We start from the raw sequence: 10,909 nt of genomic DNA on the forward strand, positions 1-10,909 counted from the left end.
AGAGTCTCAGTTGGGTGCTAGGATGCCTTCAGGACCTACAGATGGAGCTTGGTTACACCTGGGCTCTGCACCTCCGTGTGAGTCAGCTCGGGCTGCCCCAAGTACTACAGACTGTGTCGCGTGAACAACAGAAATTGACCACCTCACCGTTCTGGAGGCTGGAGGTCCAAGATCAAAGTGTGAGCAGGGTTGGTGTTTCCTGTGGCCTCTCTCTTTGGTTTGTTGATGGCCATCTTCTCCCTGAGTCTTGACATCATCTTCCCTGTGTGTGTGTCTGTGCCTCCACCTCCTCTTAAGAGAATGCCCATCAGATTGGAATAGGACCCACCCTAACAACCTCATTTTAATGTTAACTACCTTTCTAAAGACCTTATCTTCAAATAGAGGCACATTGTGAGGTACTGGCGGTTAGGACTACATTGTATGAGTTTGTGGGGACCACAATCCAGCCCCTAACACCGTCCTTAATTGTGTAACTTTCACAGATCTCTCAACCTCTCTGTGCCTCAGTTTATCTATCTGATAAAGGGGATGATGGTACGTACCTCATAGGGCTATAGAGTCTAACAAATGAGCACAGATGAAATGCCTAGGACAGCACTAGGCACCGAGCAAGTCCCAAAAGGGCAAGAGCCCTTTAATGCTTGGCATACAGCAGATGCTCAATAATGACCTGCTGAATGAAAGAATCTTATCCTTCTAAAGAAAGAGTGCTCAGGGGGCGTTTGGGTGGGTCAGTGGGTTAAGCCTCTGCCTTCGGCTCAGGTCATGGTCTCAGGGTCCTGGGATCAAGCCCCACATCGGGCTCTCTGCTCAGCAGAGAGCCTGCTTCCCTTCCTTTCTCTCTGCCTGTCTCTCTGCCTACTTGTGATCTCTGTCTGTCAAATAACTAACTAAAATCTTTAAAAAAAAAAGAAAGAAAGAAAGAAAGAAAGAAAGAAAGAAAGAAAGAAAGAAAGAAAGAAAGAAAGAAAGAGTGCTCAGGTCACAACTCAAAATTTGGTTAGAAGGGGGAGAACAGCGGGGGGTGAAACAGGCAAAGGGGATTAAGAGGTACAAACTTCCACTTATAAAATAAGTCTTGTGGATGTAACATACAGAACACAGTAACTTTGTAGTAACTTTGGCAACAGATGGTAACTAGACTTATTTCATAATGTATACCAATACTGAAGCACTATGATGTCCACCTGAAACTTAACAGGATATCCTACATCAATTAAACTTCAATAAAAAAAAAGAAACAAAAGCAAACAGTGAAAAAAAATTTTAGTTAGGCAAGAGCAACTAGATAGAAATGAAAAATATTCTTTTGCTTTCATTACATTTATTTTCTCCAGTGCCCTTTCATTCACAGGTAGGGAGGCTGATTTTCAATTTATAGCAGTGTTAAAAGTTTCTTTTTCTTTTTCTTTTTCTTTTTCTTTTTCTTTTTTTAGAGAGAGCGATAGCAGGAGAAGGGGTAGGCACAGAGGGAGAGGGAGAGAGAGAGAATCTTAAGCAGGCTCCACGCACAGTGTGGAACCCGACACGGGGCTCAAATCCCATGACCTGAGATCATGACCTGAGCTGAGATCAAGAATCAGACACAACTGACAGAGCTGCCCAGGCACTCCAAAAGTTTCATTTTAAAGTTAAGTCTATTTAAGTAAAAAACACATGTTGATTTTTTTTTTTTTAAATAAAGCAAAATCAAGAGTTGGCAAACTTTTTCTGGCAAGGACCAGATGGTGAATATTTTCGGCCCTGGGATCCCAGACCTCACAGGGTCTGTGTCTCAGGCTCACAGCTCTGAGGCCAATCCTGGATGAGTGGGCATCCCAATAAAACCAGTTACCAAAGCAGCCATGGGACTGCATTTTGCCCCCAAAGTTTAACAAGCTCTGAAACGACTGCAGAGGTCAGAGGTACAGAAATGGCAGTGAGGTTGAAGGTGATACTCAGAAGAATGGATTCAGGGAAACTTGTTCTAGAATAAATCCAAGTAATTAGGAACAAGGACTCAGAAAGAGAGGGACTCTCAGGGCCTCTTCCTACACGCAACCCCCAGACCTTTTCCTGGCATAGCCTTTTTGATCCTGTCCTCGTGTAGCCCTCACGCGGGATATCACTGGGATCCCCAAAGAAATGTTATAGGAAGCTTTACTATCTCCCCACTTTCCTCCTGCCAGATGTGTGAGCGCCCGCCCATTCAATACCTCCAGGGCTGGATACTAGTGCTCCCAGGAGAGGTGGGAGAACCCAGGAAGCCCCCTTGGGCCAAACTTCTCCAGTCTTAACCCCACTCCCACCCTGGGCTCTGTGGAGAACGTTCCTTTGGCTTCTCCAGTTGTCACTGATTAATATGTAAATATTCCTAGACAGGGAACCTCATTATGCCATTACCCCATTAGCTACAATCCACCATTAACATCTTAGCTAGAGCCATTACCCACGAGTATTCCAAAGTCACAGGACAGATTACGGAACTGGAAGAGTCCAGAAGGGTGGGGCCCTTTCCTACATATCCCAGGCAGGGAAAGTAAAACTTTGCCAGGAGAAAAAGCAAGAGTTATGGGAGCAAGACTGTGCTCAGTAGCTCACCCCTAAGCGCCTCTTCATGCTAATTTTATTGAGCTAGTACTGAGTGCTAAGCACCTTACCTGTCCTAGCCATGTAGTCCTCACCCCACCATGAAGAAGTGGGCACTGTGATCCCCATTCTACAAACGAGGAACCCGAGGCTCACACAGGTCATTAAATAGGTGGCAGAGCCAAGATTCAAAGGTCTTTGGGGCTCCAAACCCTCAACGCTCTTATTTCCCCCACTGAGGCTTCTCTCCTGACTGCCCCTTCCTTCATCGACTTATCTAGAGCCAATCTCTATGCTCCGGGCCACTCCATTCCAGCCCAGAATGCTTCCTCCTCGCCTTGTACCCAGATGAGACGCTCTTGGGAAGCCCTGTTTGGGTCATCATAGCCCAGCACCTCCCTGGCTCCTGGAAGGATGCCAGGGAGACTCCGGTCTCTTGTGGCGATGGTCCCACACCAGAGCCAGTGCTGAGGAGCTGGAGATATACCGGGAGGTCAGCTGTCTTCCCAGCGTGCCTCTCCATCTCCAGGATGGGGCTGTCACAGTTCACTGGCGGGCACCGTCACCAGCCCACACCCCCGCACTCACCCAACCGGTCAGACCACACCACCCACATGCCAGCCGGATCCATTTGGATGGCTGTATGGCAGGACCCAGCTCGCCTGCTGCCTGTCCTCCCATCCTCCCACCCTCTCAGGGTTCTAGGGCTCCTCTGTCCACACCAGAGGGCTTGGTGTTTCTCACAAAGAAGAGACACAAAGACTCCTTCCTGGAAGCTTGGGGAGAGGAGAAAGGGAGGCTGAAGGTCAGGGATTCTCTGCCCCTGGGGGACTTGGCTCACGACCATAGGAAGTGACCCCAAAGTTGGGGCAGTCCTGCTTCCATGGTGAAGGAAGGCCAGATGAGTCCTTGATAATGACCTCCTCTCCTCTCCCTAAGGGTCAGCTTTCCCCTCTGGAAATAGGACAAAGGATTCCCTCATGAGCTCTTTGAAGTACTCCCTGCGAGGATTCCCCAGGGTCAGGCTTAACCCCATTGCCTCATTCCTTCATTCAAACGTGATTTCTTGAGCACCAACCACCTGCCAGGGGCTCAACCATGCTGGGAGAGGTAAGACACACAGAGAAGGGCTCTCACAGGGTTTATGTCAAGTGAGGGAAGACAGACAGAAAGATCCCAACAAGTAAGTCGGCCAAAGGACCCAAGCCATCGTTGTGCACCATAAAGCAAATACAACTGGGGGATATGGTAGGACACTGGCCAGCCAGGTGGGGCAGGCGCCTGGCTGGGTCATCTCAGAAGGACTCTCTGAAGACCCCTTCTGTGAAGGCTGAAGTACAAAAAGAGGCCAGCAGTTGGAAAGAAGATCCGGAATGGAATGTTCCCACTGGAGAGGACAGCAAGTGCAAATGTCCTGGGGTGGGGAGTTTGCCCTGCCTGAGGAGTAAAAAAGTGCCAGGGCAGCCTGACTGTGGTGAGTGATGAGCAAAGGACTGGAAAATGAGGTCAGAGGGTTGGGAAGGGATTTCTGAGGCTTGTGAGCATAGCAGGGGGCTCCATTGCTGCCCCAATGGGCACCTTGGGAGGAGTCTGGAAGTGGGCATTGCCTTCTTCCTTCCCTCCTGTTTCCCCAAACTGAAACTCCTATTTGGAGAGGGGATTTGACTGGCTCCGACTGGGTCATGTGGCCACGAGTGGCACCTTGTTGGACAGCCCCCTCCCTTCCCTTGCCCTGGTTCAGCCAGTTCTTCATGGGATGGCCCAGGGATAGTTCCCAGAAGAGAATGGGGTGCTGCGAGCAGAGGGAGGGGCCCAACACCATGTAGGCAGAAACTAAAGGCGTGCACTCCACCCCACCTCCAAGTTCTCTGATCTAGACCCTCATGCCTTTCCCTGCCATCGGAGCCCCACTCCCCGTCATCGCCCCAGCCCCCACCCTGGAGTCTGTGTGACACTTGTTGGTGACACTCATTTGTCACTAGAATCACATGAGAGGAATGCCCATCTCCTTTGCACTTTAGTAATGGGGAAACCGAGTCTGGGGTGGCAGGAAGCAGATGGGGCTGCTGATTTACCCCATTGTGGGATTCTGCTCCTCCTCCTTTCAGGGTTTGCAAGAGAACCCCCTTGTTCCCCTACCCCCTGCCCTCTGCAGCCTTATGATGGCTGTGTGGGAGTGGCCACAGTATAATGGACTGGATTTCCTCTGCCTGTGCAACCAAGCCGGCTCAGCGGTTTGCATCCTACCTCCTGCCTCCCCACAGACAGCACAGCATGGGGAGCTCGCTGCAACCTGGGTTTGACCAGCTGTGTGGCCTTGGCCAGGTCACTAACCTCTCTGTGTCTTCATTTTCTCATCTGTAAAATGTGAATACTACAACTTCGTAGTATTCAATGACTTCACAGGGTAGTTGCAAGAGTAAGTCTCCCCTTAGAACACCCCCTGGCACGTACTGCATTTGGGAAGTACGTGCATTCTACAAACCCCTACCGTACCTTGCCCACACTCCGTGCTTTGAAACTCTGTCAGTTTCTCTTGTTCATTTATTCAGCCGAAACCTACTGAGCACTTGCCAGACCCAGAAACTCAAAACAAAAGGGCCAGACAAGGTCCCTGCCCTTGAGGAGTTTACTTTCTAGGGGTAGAGAAAGACCGTGAAGAAAAAAACCTAAGTGAATAAATAAGACATTCTTAATAGCGACAAGTGTTGGGAAGAAATAAAGCAGGGTGAGAGACAGAGTGGTGGTGGTGGTGGTATTTCAGGAAGGGTGATTTGCTCTGGGAAGGACAGAACAGAAGAAAGACCAGCCACAAGAAGAGTACTTCATGTAGAAGAAATAAGTGGCAAGTCCCAAGGTCCTGGGGTAGGAAGGAGCTGAGTGAGGAAAAAGAGGCTGTTGTACAGGCAATTCGCAAGGGGGAGGGGAGAAATCAGAGAGGCTGGGGCCACATGAAGCAGCTTTCATGGCCTGTAGCAGGAGTTTGGATTTCTCTTCTGGGCAGCAGGAAGCCCAGGGAAAGTTTAAACAGGGGCGTGATGGATCCAGGTCAGTCAGTCCAGCCATGGCCCCATCCTCTGTTCCTTCCCACCTCTGGGGAGTGCCCGGGGCAGAAATCCGGCCCTGCCCGCCCTGGGCTGTGCTCTGATAACCTTCCCAAAGGGGAAGCCGATTGTTTGGAAGGAAATGGTGCAGAAGGAGGCAGGCAGTGGCCACGCTGAAAATAGGGCTGGGACCTGTTTCCAGGGCTGAACTGGGAGCTTGAAGGCTGAGATCCCAGGGGAGAAATCAGGAGGACTTCCGGGGATTGTGGCTGTGGGACCCCTCGAGGCACCTGCTCTGGCTGGTCCCGGGGGCTCAGAGCCACTGAGCTAAGCGATGATGGACATGATGGCTCTTAATCCCCAGTTCTGTGAAGTGGGCTCTGGGAAATATCCCAGCCCCATGGAAGGATCCTGAGGGCTGACCCAGAGGGCAGGTGAACCCTCCCTGCCCCTGCCTCTTTCTGCTATCTGGCATTTTCCTGTCCGCATCCCACCCGGCGGAATGGAGAAAAGGACCGGATATGGCAACTACAGTCTTATGAACGCAAACCCCAGAGAGATTTTAAACGTGACCCTACCTCCACCCAACTCAGTGAGGCTCCACGGTAGGGCCCAGGCTCTGGTCTTTTAAGGAAAATCTCCACACACACACACCCCCACACAGAAAAAACTCCCCAGACTACCCTAATGGGTAACCAAAGTTGAGAACCTCTGCGTCAGAAAGTTTCAATACTGTGCTTCTCAACCTTGATGGACCAGCCCAATCTCCTTGACGGTTTGTTTTGTTTTGTTTTAAAGAAACCCATGTCTGGGCCCTTCCCCGGGCCCCTTAGGCAAGGGTCCCTGAGCAAGGGTGCAAACACCATATTTTTTAAAGCCCCCCCCACCCCAGATAATTCCAAAAGGAAGCCACAGTAGAGCCCCTCTGATGGGCCCATCTCCCAGGTGTCCAGACAGGAAGACTGAGGCCCAAAGAAAGGTGACTGGCCCAAGGTCACACAGCCCACTAGTGGCAAAGGCAGAGCTCCAAACCAAGACTCCAGCTTCTAGGCTAGTTTGTGCCCTGCACCCTAACAGGGGAGGTCTCAGAGGACGTCTCTGCGGCACTCCTGGGACCAGCGGCTTGCCCATGTTGGCAGAATTAACAGAGTGGTCCCCAGGAACCCTCACTCTGGGGGAAGCCCTTCCTTTAGGTGTGGGGGAACCGCTGGGGGGTCTGTCACCTCACATGGTCATTTCCTTGGAGTTCATTCAAGGGGCCACTATCCAGATGAGCCTAAGTGAATCCCACGAGCCCTTGGAAGGCAAGAAGTCTCCCCCCGCTGGTGGCAGAAGGGGAGCTCAGACTCAGGCGGGCCGTGGAGGACCTGGTTTGCCACTGCTGCCTTGGGAAATAGGGGCCGGGTGAGGAGGAGCCAACGGTGCCCACCGACAGCCAGCAAGGAGATGGGGACCGGACAGCCACCGCCAGAAACGACATTCTGTGGGCAAGCAAGCAGGAGTGGAGAAAGATTCTCCTCCAAGGCCCCCATATGAGAGGCAGCACCCTGAGTCCAGACCCCTGAGGGCCAGAGCAGAGAACCTGGCTTTCTGACCTACAGAATGTGCAGTCCATAAATGCGTGTTGCTTCCTGCCGCGAAGTGTGCGGGGATTTGCTCTGCCGCCCTAGAAACCCAAGACGCTGGCTACAGCTTAAGGAGAAACTGGGGAGGCCTGGCTGACCCCTAGCCCCCCGAAACCAGGCTTTCCCCAATGCACCTGGGAAAGAGGGATGTTCCAAGCCGTCAGGAGGAGGATGGAGCCGGAGGTCTGTTGCCAGCGGCCAGGCAGACGGAGCAGCCAAAGGGATGGGCACCAACAGGTGGACATGGAGCCCGGCCAAGGCCCCGCGCAGAGACATGCCATGGCGCCCCCACTCCTGCGGGGGGCCCTCCCCCGGGGTCAGCACGTCTCAGAACTCACGTGGGCGCCTGGCTCGGAGCATGAATACTGTGGTCTGCGGGCGGGAGGGGATGGTGTGGGCAGGGGTGTGGATGCCAGCCAGGGACCAATCCCATTCCAGAGACCCCACCCCGTGCCTGGGGTGAGATATGGGGCCCCTGGGAATGTAAGCCCCCTACAGGGCAGGACCTTGCCTCCTCTGCACTTGGGAGGTAGAGTAGCTGGGCTCCTCCAGCAGGGGAGCAAAGAGACAGCAAGGCCGACCTTGAACTTGGGCAGGGCCCAGGCCCCTTTGGGAAGCTTCTTCTTTCTCTCCACCTTTTTGTCCTTCTTTCTTTCCCTGAGCGTTCCTAGGATGCCCTCCTGTGCCTTGTTAAGCTGTCTAAAACCCCACCACCTTCTGTGGATAGCATATTGTCCCCCCTTCATATGCTGCACCCCCAAGCCCACCCGCCCGGGGTTCCCCAGATGTCCACCAGACCAGACCTACTCCTCGCCCCTCAGGGAAGCTCTGGCAGGTCCCTGATGCTCCCAGGGATCTGAGCTCAGAAACTAAGGGAAGGAAGGTGAGGCAGCCTATGGCCCTGACAGCTCCCAGGGCAAACATTCCTGCTCGGCAATCCCCAGAGCTTGGGGCTTAACGAGCCATTTTCGGTGAAGGACCAGTCTGCTTGTTGGGGGGGGGCAGGCACCACGAAACCCATTCCATAACATACAAGAAAAACAACAAAACTCGCCACATGCCTGCAAGTCACAGCGATGGAGAACAGCTCCCCAGATTTCTGAAGCTGACTCCCCCTGTGGTGCTCAGCTTCGTGAAATGTGCAGATGGACCACGTGCTGTCTGGGCATACAGACGATGGACGATGGCACGAGAGGGTGGGTGCTGCCTGCTTCAAGGCCCCAGATGACTGCCCAGAGGCTGAGGACACCAGAGGACCGGGAACCAGGGAGGGAAGGCCCTAAGGTTCACACAGTCTGTGACCCAGACAGGAAGGAGCCAGGAGAAAACCCCAGAAGGCAGGGCTGGGGGAGGCAGCCTGGTGGAGAGGGGGCTCCCCCAACCCAGATGGGTCTCTGTCTCTGGAGGAAGCTTCTGCAGGGGAGGGAGCAGCAGAGTTGCCCAACTACAGGCCAAACTTCTCTGGAGTTGTTTGTCAAGCACCTTCTGGCTCAGATTCCAGTCGGAGAGGAATGCATACTAACAACTGGAAAGCAGGGTCGGAGGGCCTCACAGTGGCGTCTCTAGGCCCAGCCTGGGGACAGCTGGCTTCAGAACTGCCTGGTGTCGGGTCCCCCTGGCAGGGTGGGGTGACACACCATCCCTGTGTCCCTGCCCGGTGTGCACACAGAGATTGCACCTGAGATCACCCCGCCCTGCCCCTCCCTGGGCTCTCAGAGGAGAGGTGAGATCGAAACTGTCCCCACTCCTTCCAGAGGGGGCTGAACCCGCACCCCGCGGGCTGGCTGCCACGGTTTCTGGGCAGGGAGCACAGGAATGCCTCTCTCCCACCCCCATCTTGCACACAGTAGGTGCTCTCAGAGGATCTGCCCAGGCCTGCGCGAGGTCTGCAGCCAGGCCTGGATGGAACCCGGCCCCGCCCAGAGTCACCTCCTGAGCCTCTCAGTGCATGGTGGCTGCATTGTTCCAATTCCTCGAGGTTTGGAATGTCTCTGTTTACCATCAAAGTCAACCTGACTCCAGAACGTCCAGCTCCAAGAGGCCGGCTGGGGTCTGCGGGCAGAACATGGGGCCGGGCGACAGGAGCAGGCCACACACGCAGCCCCGAGACCCCTCACGGTCTGCAATGTTGTAGTCCCCCCACCCAGGCACAGGCCACTCTGGGCCTTGGAATGGAGCAGCCAGGTGGGAGTCTGCCGGCGGGAGTTCTGTGGGTCCTTGCAGTTCCCTGCCTGGGCTCCCAGCTCCTCTTCTCTTCAGTAGGAAACAAAGAGTAAAAGCTCTGCCCTCTCCTTCTGTGTCTTGGATCTCACAGGTCTCCACGTGACACGACCTCTCACCTATCCAAACCCTCCCACCCGCGTGAGATCTCAGCTCTAATTGCTAGCTGCATTGGAATCTGACCTCCACCATTTTAACTGTGTTGCCTTGGGCAAGTTACTCAACTTCCCTGTGCTGCCATCTCCTCATCTGTAAAGTGGAGTGCCGGGGTTGTGTGTTTGCTAAAGGGTCCTCCCCGATGTTATGTGTAGCCGTGTACTATATAAACCTAGTTTGTCTCCCCATCCCTGAGTTCGCAGAGCTACCTAATATTTTTTAAGGAGAACCTTTTCTGGGGGCGCTTGGGTGGTTCAGTCAGTTAAGCGGCAGGCTCTTAGTTTCGGCTCAGGCCGTGATCTCAGGGTCGTGGGATCGAGCCCCGAGTCGGGCTCCACGCTCAGGGCAGAGTCTGCTGAGATTCTCGCCCCCCTCTCCCTCTGCCCCATACCCCATGCACACGCGCTCTCTCCCTTTCTAAAATAAACAAATCTTAAAAAAAAAAAAAGCCTTTTTTGCTTAAATTAGCCAGAGTGCATTCTGTTACTTGCAGCCATATAACAGTGCCCGCCCATATAACCTACAACAGTGCCCAACCATATAACTTGCAACCAGTAACAGTGCCCGCCTCCCAGGGCAGTTACCAGGATTAAGTACCCCAGAAGGAGCTAGTTGAGTACCTGAGCATGTCCCTTGTATTTGGGGTGTGTCCAGCTTCACGGTTTGGGGACAGTGTGCTATGCCTGTGTCCCGGGGCACACCTCCCTCACTGGTAGGTTGGTTTTCCCTGCCACCCCCGCCGGAAGGCCAAGAACTCCAGGGCAGGGGTACACATATGACTATAAGCTGAAGGACCCCATTCTCTGAATCCAGCATTGAAATAAGACCTGTTTTCAAAAAAAAAAAAAAAAAAAAAAAAAAAAAAGACCTGTTTTCTGCAGAGGTTGGGGGGGGGTCCTACAGCTGGGAATAGCCCCCATCCCCATGGGGAGGAGTTCAGTGGCAAGAGAGAGGCGCTGAGTTTCCTGACCCAGGGGCACGGTTCCCCGCCCCAGAAACCACCGTCTGGAGTAGGATTGGGATCTCAGGGTCCTAGCGAAGTAGGGACTCAGTCAGTCCTCGCACGTGGTTCCCACACCCAAGGTCATTGCCCTGAGGCAGCAAGCAAGCCATGGGGGGCTTGCTGGGGGCATTGCTTAGAACCTCTTGTCTTGTGGTCCTGGATCTAGTGTCCCCCAACCTTCTGCTCACAGGCAGTTGCTCCCACACAGCCGCTCTGGGCCAGGGCTGGCCTCCCAGGCATCCTGAAATGACCTAATAGTCATTGAAACAACTGACGGAAACCCACATCGG

Source organism: Lutra lutra, chromosome 18, assembly GCF_902655055.1.
Source record: "Lutra lutra chromosome 18, mLutLut1.2, whole genome shotgun sequence".
Classification (NCBI taxonomy): domain Eukaryota; kingdom Metazoa; phylum Chordata; class Mammalia; order Carnivora; family Mustelidae; genus Lutra; species Lutra lutra.